Source organism: Pinus tabuliformis, chromosome Q, assembly GCF_031772625.1.
Source record: "Pinus tabuliformis cultivar Carrire ecotype Pingquan chromosome Q, CPIR1, whole genome shotgun sequence".
Lineage (NCBI taxonomy): Eukaryota > Viridiplantae > Streptophyta > Pinopsida > Pinales > Pinaceae > Pinus > Pinus tabuliformis.
Genome location: NC_142296.1, coordinates 124,014,453 through 124,023,899, shown reverse-complemented (window position 1 = coordinate 124,023,899; position 9,447 = coordinate 124,014,453). Strand labels below are relative to the sequence as shown.

Below are 9,447 nucleotides of genomic sequence, written 5' to 3'. Positions count from 1 at the left end.
CGATTGGTTCCCCTTAAGAGCTTCCTGTATGCTTTATGCCTGTTTTAAGTCCGTATGATGCCCGCTGTTGTACGCTTTCTGTTGTCCGCTACAGACCTTTGTATGAGGGCCACAGACACCTTCAGTACCAGCTGCCTGCTTCCTGAGTTCATCAACAAAAATTGCAAGTCAATAGCAGAATATCAGCAGCATACAGAAATGTATGCTGCACATAACAAGAAGCATAGTCAGCATACTTATGCGTATCATGCAAACACTTTTAAAGCCTCAAACCTGAGAACTACGGGTAACCTAGAACTAGTATGCTATCATTCCCCATTAGCTAGCTGTCTGTTTTATCACCAGATTGTTTTTGGCACCTAATGCCACTAAAACTCTAAATAGAATGTTCAAAGCTAGCTAGCTAGCTGTCTGTTTTATGGCCAGATTGTTTTTGGCACCTCGCTCGCATTGTTGATGCCATTAAAACTCTAATCCTTTCTTCTTGTAAACATGGTCTCAAGCTTCCGTAGGAAACATGGTCTCAAGCTTCCCATTTAGACGAGGCTTTGCAAACTGAAGGTATGCCGCTTTGCAAACTTAAGGTATACCGCTGTTGCAGACTAAAGATATGAAGTTAGGTCAGCGCTCCCCCAACCGCCCCGTAAATGCGATTTCCCGGTCATCTGGTGCATTCCCGGGTTCAGGGTTAAGCCTTGTAGTATCCAGTGGTGAACCCGGAACTCCTGCTTTCACGTTGGTTAGCTAGGAGGTAGACACGTTGGACATTCAAATGAGACAGAGGTAAAGTTGTGGGCCCCACGGTATTTTAAGTGTTTGAAATATGTTTTTGTATTATACATTGCATGTGTGACAAGTGTCTATTTAAAAGCTTTGTCTTTACCTTGTACATACGTTGTGACTGTATATCATACTTTGTGACTGTATATCATGATAGTCTGTTATAAACTTTACTAGCCAATTTGGTACAAATGATTGATTTTATTTCATTTTGTTTGTTATCTGAAAGGCAATTGAGAAGCGCATTTCAGTTTATTCTCAAGTACCAATAGAAAATGGAGAACTTATGCAGGTTCTACGGTATGCAGTTAAATTTTAATGTAACCATTTTTGTCTCATTGCAGATTGTATTTCTGTTAATTATGTACAGCTCATCTTTGCAATCCGTTTTATTATTATATAGTTCCATAACCGGATATCTAAGTGATAGTACATGAACACAGGTATGAGGAAGGTGAATTTTATAAATCTCATCATGATTATTTCTCGGATGAGGTATGACCTTATGAGTTAGCCAATGTCCCGGTAACCTTTGTTTTGAAGTTTTGGATTACTTATAGATGTTCAAACTAATATTTCTTTCCAACTGTACTCTAGAAATTTATTTTATGCTGAGAACACATATTTGGTTGTGCAGTTCAACTTGAAACGAAGCCAAAGAGTTGCAACAATGCTGATGTATCTAAGTAATGATGTAGAAGGGGGAGAAACACATTTTCCCTTTGTAAGTGTGATCTTCGTCCAGAAATCGTGAATTCAAATTTACGTTGACAAGGCTAATTCCTAGTCTTTTTTAATTTCTTATAATTGTGAGATTCAATTTTAGAGTTCATATTCTTAGGCTTGAATTTGAAATGTCTATATCCCATTTTCAGATTGAGGCAGTTTCTCGTGCTTGTGATATAGCTTGATTCCTGTTTGTGTTTTTCCAAATTCGGTCATTTTCAAAGATTGAGGCAGTTTCTTGTGCTTTTGCTGTAGCATGGTCTGTGCTTGTGTTTTTTCCAGTTGGGTTGTGCATTATTGTAATTTATTATATGCTTCCCCCAATTATTCCTATGTTCTATCTAGATCAATATTGAGAGGAATGAAATGAACAAAGGCTGTAAATTGCCCCATAAGGCATGATAACCTGTTGTTTGATCTTTGCTGTTATTGATTTGAACCTTGCAAATGTCATCTTTTCTTGCACTTAGAACTGGGCTACCATATTTTTTCTAGAATCTAAACATGTCTTTCATAGACTGATTACTTGTCCTGTCTAGCCAATTGTTTGTGGTTGATAACTACTAAAATTCAGATAGTGCCCAACCAAGTTTGCCCTTTAAACTTTAATTTCCTATTAGTTACTGCCATACTTATTAGAATGGCTTGGACCCGCCAGAAAGTGAGTGTAATATAATCTATTGCCCATAGTCCTTTTGTAAAATGCGACAGCATTTTGATTAGGTTCATGCTCCTAGGTCTGCAGAATTTCCAAACACAGGATCTATATCATAATTGGTTATCTAGTATATGTTTAGGTAAGCTTTGGCATTGCCCAGAGAGTTCACAAAGATTTGTGGAAACACTATAAAATAAATCAAAGGATATGGAGTAATCCTTGTAGTATATTAAACAGATGTGGTCCAATCTTATTGCCAAGTCTAAAGACGGGGCAATAGATGTTATTCAGACATATGTCTCTTGCAATGGGCATGAGCCACAACAACATCAGGTAATAACCATTTAAAATATTTTAACAATCTTGAAATGTATGTTTGACTTCGAACTGAACTCTGAATTGTTGATGATATCTGAAATGTATGTTTGACTTCGAACTGAACTCTGAATTGTTCATGATATCTGTATTGAAGGCAGTCAGGTTTAATTCATTATTTTGTAAGCCCTAACAAAGTAGGGTAACTTATCAAAAATATTTGTCAAGTTTCATGGCCTGTAAACTTTGTCTTTATCTATTGTCACTACAGTACTTTACTTTACAGTAATTACTACTGCATGCACTCTATTATTAGACTTTATATATATTCTCATTACTTCCTCTCTTTCAATATCTTAGTGTTGTTCAACAAAATGAGGCAATTTGTCAGTCCCTTGATCTTCATGACCAATCATGGTTCATAGAACAGAAAACTGTCAGATCTGCATTTGCATCAACAATGTAACTGATTCAGATTAGCAAAAATATGTTTCAGAGATTTTCTGGATTAGTTAAAATGCCATGAATTGTTTTGTTTTTATTTTTATTTTTAACTTTTCTGACCAGATTCTGAGATATTTTTGAAATAGTGCATTAACATTAATGCATGAGCATGGAGTACCCTTCCATCAAAGTCAGCCAAGATTTAACGTGGCCCCTATTGCTTTTTCATGTCTCTTCACAAAATGACAGTAACACATAAAACCACAACTTAGCCATTTTATGTAAATTCTGCTTTCCATCTATAGAACCCTATGCTTATGCAGAGTGGAGTTATGGGTATGTATCTTCCCCTCATTACTTCCACTCTTTCGCTTTATAGATTGCCATATCGAGGACTGTCATATCCTTTCTTCTGTGCAACGAGAAGTTCGTGCCTGTCACACTCAAATGCCAAAACCTCACTTGCAATCTAACACCAAGATTTTATTTGAGATTTGCCTCTGATGTCAGATACATCACTTAATTTCTGATTTACTTTTGCTGTCACATACATCATTTCATATGCCATCTACCTCCGATGTCAGATAGATCACTTAATTGCACCGATTGCTCACTTAAATGCTCTTCATATTGGATTATATCCTCTCCAATCTGATCTTGAAGTATTTCAACTCCATTTCAAATCAGTCCGTATATGTATTTATTTCTGCACCTGTCATAAATTTATCCCGCATTGAAGTGTTGCGATCTTGCACGGGTTTCCCTATTTGGTTGTACAACACTTTTCGGTTGCATCTCTTTTAGCACATAGGTTCCAAAAACGCTCGTTCCACGAGGTTGAACAAGCCTATACAAACATCCATTACCCACTGTCTTTCAATCTTTTCAAATGATTACCTCTTGCTTGCAGTAAAATATTCCCAAAAACTCAGTTCCATTCACACTTAAAACCAGCTTGCAAACACGTTGAACTCTTTTATAAATTGGCAAAAGCAATGCATAATTTCTCGCCTACAAAACATAACTACCTTCTGCACCTACATATTGACATACATCTCTCTGCTTCACATAACATGGAATCCATTAGCATAAGCCAACTTACTCAACTGGCAGCATTGTTTCTCTTAGCACTTGTTCTCATGACTCTTCTGATTATGGACATCGTAAAAGTAGAAGCACAAAGAAAAAAGAAACCAAGGAACAACCACTAACAATAACATCTTGAACGAGGAGCATAGGAATCTCCGGCAAGTACTCAGCTATTAGTCTATCCAGAGGAGCATACGAATCTACAACAAGTACTTGGCTATTAGACTATCCATCTACTGCTTCTGCCTCTACGGCATCCTTGCCAGGGAATAGAAATAAGTGGCTTTTGGCTTCAATTCTTTTTCTTCTTTTGGGTATGGTTTTGCACAATGATTATGGAGTATATTTGAGTTACAGCTCACATTTTTTAGGAGAGATTGTCAAAATTCTGAAGCTCAGGCCTATTTTTGCATTATTTTACGCTTTGTCTCTATTCTGATTTTGAGCCTAATCCAAGTATCATATGTTCGCCATGGTTTTTCACGCACCATTTTTCATGATAATATCCTTTTCTTTACCCTTTCAATTAATTTAAATAATGCACTTACGGGTTGATATGACCATATGTCCAGCACTGTACCTGTACCTATACCTAGACATGGTTATACAATTATTGCTGGAGTCATTGGGCAGTGAAATGTTTCACAATAAACCAATGTCTATGCATACCTTGAGAAACATAACATCTTCTGTTTTGCAGAAAAGAGGCCAAGTGAAAGAGCAACAATTTATGAGAAAGCTACAACAGCAAATGGAGGAGGAGGTAAAGCCTAAAATACCAATTGCACAAAGGTTTCCCCTTACAACTGATGAACCACAGGCAAGTTTTAAATTTATGCAAGCCAGTTTATGTATCATGGTGATGATAGTTTTGAATGACTGAATTCCTATTTCAAAAGTTCAATATGCCATCCAAAGTCTCTTATTTGAATTATATTATAAAGTGCATTTTGTCAAATTTACAGGTTCTGAGAAAGCCCCCAGTGAAAGAGCAAACTAAGCCATTGAATATAAAGCTTCACACAAAATCCAGAGCATCTGAAAGGGCTGAATTCGATCACTTTGTATCTCCAAACCCTGTTCCTAAATGATTTTGTGCATTTCTGTTTAGCATCTTCATTCAAATAAAGCTTCTTTAAGTTCATAATGGTTCTTGTGATACCTGGAATAGGTGGATGAAAAGCTTTCCTATCTCGAGAAACAAAGGCAGGAAGAGCTACGACTCAAGAAGGTATACGTTTCAATTCCACTCGTATTTCTCTTTAAGGAACTCTTTTGGCGACTAGTACCAACTGTATTTGGTATTTTATTAACAATTGGTCCTACTCCTTTAGTTGCATGCGATAGATGCCTTTCAAATTATTTTACCTCGATTCTCACTTTCTTTGCTACGACATGCTAGGATTTTGAATTCTCTGTATGCATATTGATTGGCCAACATTAGCTGCATTTTGCAATAATTTTTTCTCAAGTTTATTTTTTTTAAAACAAAAACAGCTCAACCATAAGCCCCCTATTGGTACCAGTACAAAGCTTACCGATTTGGGAACTGCAGTAAATTATCATTCCAGAGAGAAGTGACTGAGTATTAAACTTGGGTCAATGTGCTTTGAACACTTCATTACTTACCACTATTCCACTGTCCAACTGACAATTTTTTTCCCGATAATTACTGATCACATATCTGTTTTTTTCTCTGTTTAGTATTTTCTAAAAAAAATTTGGTGGTTTATGAATCTTAAATTTTTTTTTTTTATCGAAAACATGATCTTTAAGATTTTACTTGAGGTCTATTTATTCTGAAGGCAATCCATTGCAAGACAGGAATTTCGTCTCATGTTAGCATTTGAAGATTATATATTCTGAAGGCAATATCCATTTCTAGACTAGAATTTCATCTCATCTCAGCATCTGAAGAATTTTCCATAGGCTTTTCCTCGCTAATTTTGGACCATGTAGATTGTTACTTAAAAAAATTCCGTAGATCAAAATATTCTGTGATGGTTCATTTCAATTTTAGAATCAACGATTCATTATATCTTATGAACAGAATGCTCTTGAAATTGTCCAGCTACAAAAAAAATTGAAATTCTCACTGCAAAATAATGGCTGGCTTTATAATGGGATAAAGAAAATAATTATCCTATTGGGAAGGACAACATATAGGGACATTCCAGTAATTTCATGATAATGTAGGCTGTAAGCTTGAGACTGTATCTCGCTCCAAATACAGAATTTGTGTGAATGTTAAATTCTCAAAGCAATGCATGCTCTAGTTCATTGCTTATCTCGTCTTAAGTGCCTATCTTTTAAGTATGGCAGACATTGAATAGAATATGTTTATCAGAAATAGTGTCTCTCCCTGCCCATTATTCAGACTACTAACAGAGATAGAAACATAATTATGATAATATCCTTTTCTTTACCCTTTCAATTAATTTAAATAATGCACTTACGGGTTGATATGACCATATGTCCAGCACTGTACCTCTACCTATACCGAGACATGGTTATACAATTATTGCTGGAGTCATTGGGCAGTGAAATGTTTCACAATAAACCAATGTCTATGCATACCTTGAGAAACAGAACATCTTTTGTTTTGTAGAAAAGAGGCCAAGTGAAAGAGCAACAATTTATGAGAAAGCTACAACAACAAATCGAGGAGGAGGTAAAGCCCAAAATACCAATTGCATGAAGGTTGCCCCTTACAACTGATGAACCACAGGCAAGTTTTAAATTTATGCAAGCCAGTTTATGTATCATGTTGATGATAGTTTTGAATGACTGAATTCCTATTTCAAAAGTTCAAAATGCCATCCAAAGTTTCTTATTTGAATTATATTATAAAGTGCATTTTGTCAAATTTACAGGTTCTGAGAAAGCCCACCGTGAAAGAGCAAACTAAGCCATTGAATATAAAGCTTCACAAAAAATCCAGAGCATCTGAAAGGGCTGAATTCGATCACTTTTTATCTCCAAACCCTGTTCCTAAATTATTTTGTGCATTTCTACTTAGCATCTTCATTCAAATAAAGCTTCTTTAAGTTCATAATGGTTCTTGTGATACCTGGAATAGGTGGATGAAAAGCTTTCCTATCTCAAGAAACAAAGGCAGGAAGAGCTACGACTCAAGAAGGTATAGGTTTCAATTCCACTCGTATTTCTCGTTAAGGAACTCTTTTGGAGGCTAGTACCAACTGTATCTGGTATTTTATTAACAATTGGTCCTACTCCTTCAGTTGCATGCGATAGATCCCTTTCAACTTATTTTACCTCCATTTTCACTTGCTTTGCTACGACATGCTAGGATTTTGAATTCTCTGTATGCATAATGATTGGCCAACATTAGCTGCATTTTGCAATAAATTTTTCTCAAGTTTATTTTTTTTAAAACAAAAACAGTTCAACCATAAGCCCCCTGTTGGTACCAGTACAGAGCTTACATTTTCTATGGGTTGGAATTCCACTTTGGTACTTACCATAATTCTTTCTACATTTAATAATTTGCAATTTTTCCTCTGGAAACTATGGGTTTTCATTTGTGTGTTACCAAAAATACAATGTGTCCTCTTCCATTCATTTTAAGGTATTTTCTCTTATTTTCCCCGTATGCCTTTCCTAGTTTGGGGTGGCAGTTTCATACCTGCTTCTAAGGGAAATTATAAATTATTTGTTTTTGTTCCAATTCATCCTAGTGAGAAACAAACACAATTATGTTGTTGCCAAGGTCGGGCACCAACCTTTTATGGGAAATAGAGAAGAAATTTGTTATTTTACTCAGTTATTTTCTCTAAATCATAGCTTCTTGTAATTCGTACAACTTATCTCTACTTGTCAATTTTAAAATTTTCTTTTTCGTCGAGCCTACATATGTATATTTGGCATGAAATCTGCTGACCATTTTTTTCTTTCCACTCTGGTGGCACAGGCTCTTTGGAAATGACAAGATAATCTACAACCCAGGTAACAAAATAACTTGTCTTTATGCACATACCAATTATTTTGTACATAGGTTAACTTCCTTTAACCAAAACTCTTGTTTGTTTTCTACAGGTAGAAAAGTTTTGGTTACCAAGGCACAAATCAAGTAGAATTGTAAGGGATCTAATATTTCATCCTGTTGGTATTCAGACATGTATTTGGGAATGTTTGAAAAAAGGGGTTTTATAACCTAGTGAACAATTATACTATGTGTTCTCATTTTTGTATCTAAATGAAATCACTGATTTAATTATGCTTTTCATTACTACTAGCACCAACAAGAAACGAACTCCTGATAAATATTATTGTTGACAGTAAGTTATTTCTGGACAATAATTTGGAAATATGCCCTGAATGTATTTCGTGATACTTTCATAACTAGTATATTTACCTTTTTCTATACCATTTTCTTGTGTCCACAGTTGTTAGAGTGACTGAGTATTAGTTTTTTCAATGTTTTCTATTACATTCTCTTTTTCACAAAGTTTGCACACATCATTTAGTGATTATTTGCATCACATATGAACTATAGGGTCACGAAATCCATAATATTTTTGGTTTGCACCATACATAGGTTTCATCTATTTTATTTAGTTTCATTGTCTTAACACACAATCATGCAGTCCAATATTAAGCGTAGTCATTATTAAGATTAAGCGTAGTCATTATTAAGGGTATGATGGGTTTGTCATATGTTGAATGTTGAACACATAGTTCAAAGTTCAAATTTACTACTTGTAAGTATGTTTAATGGTTTATAATGCATGAATAGTGGTACTGATTTGATGGACAGAACTGATATCCTTTCTTTACAATCCTCAGAGTACATGACCAGCTGAGGTTTTGAGGCGCATATTAGGGCTGAGGTTCTGTTGATAGATCTTCCTGAATTACTCCACTTCATTGTTGGTATTATATCTCTTTTCTCTGGCCCCAAAGGGTCTAGAAAAGCAGAACTTCAACATATAGATGTCAACATTTAGTTGATGTTAGCTAACTTTCAATTTCTACTCATAATAACCAGGAAACCTGCTAATTCAAGGACTGATACCTCTTCCATATTGCACTGTCTCTATTTGGTTATTACACCAAATTTCCACAAATGTTTAGTGCTTACAACTTTAAGCGTTTGTATTGTATTGTCCCTGCAGACCCCGGCAGGGACTACTGCCACGACAGTGGATCCTTGTTTGATAGAGTCTTCATCTTATCTTGAGATTTATGCATCGATTTTATGTTGCACAATATTCTTTTTAGAATAGGAAGAAAGTTGTTGTCTTTCCTAGTACAGAACTGCGTGTAGGAATAGAATTGTTTTGAAAAAAATTTCAGTGCATGAATAGGTTTGTTTCAAAATGATGGAGCTTGGATGCTTTGGAATGAATCCTGAGTTTGTTTACTTTTGAAACATTTTCCAAAGTCTCCGATTGTTACTTTTTGAGTGAGGGTCC

At 35.4% G+C, this 9,447-nt stretch overlaps 1 long non-coding RNA gene across 1 annotated transcript; it reads left to right on the top strand.

Moving 5' to 3' along the window:
* Nucleotides 1–1,007: 1,007 nt before the first annotated feature.
* On the top strand, nt 1,008–1,505 carry LOC149218567 (uncharacterized). Its single transcript, XR_016248627.1, has 3 exons — nt 1,008–1,080; nt 1,224–1,275; nt 1,418–1,505. It is a non-coding gene; the product is annotated as an uncharacterized LOC149218567 (long non-coding RNA).
* Nucleotides 1,506–9,447: the final 7,942 nt, after the last annotated feature.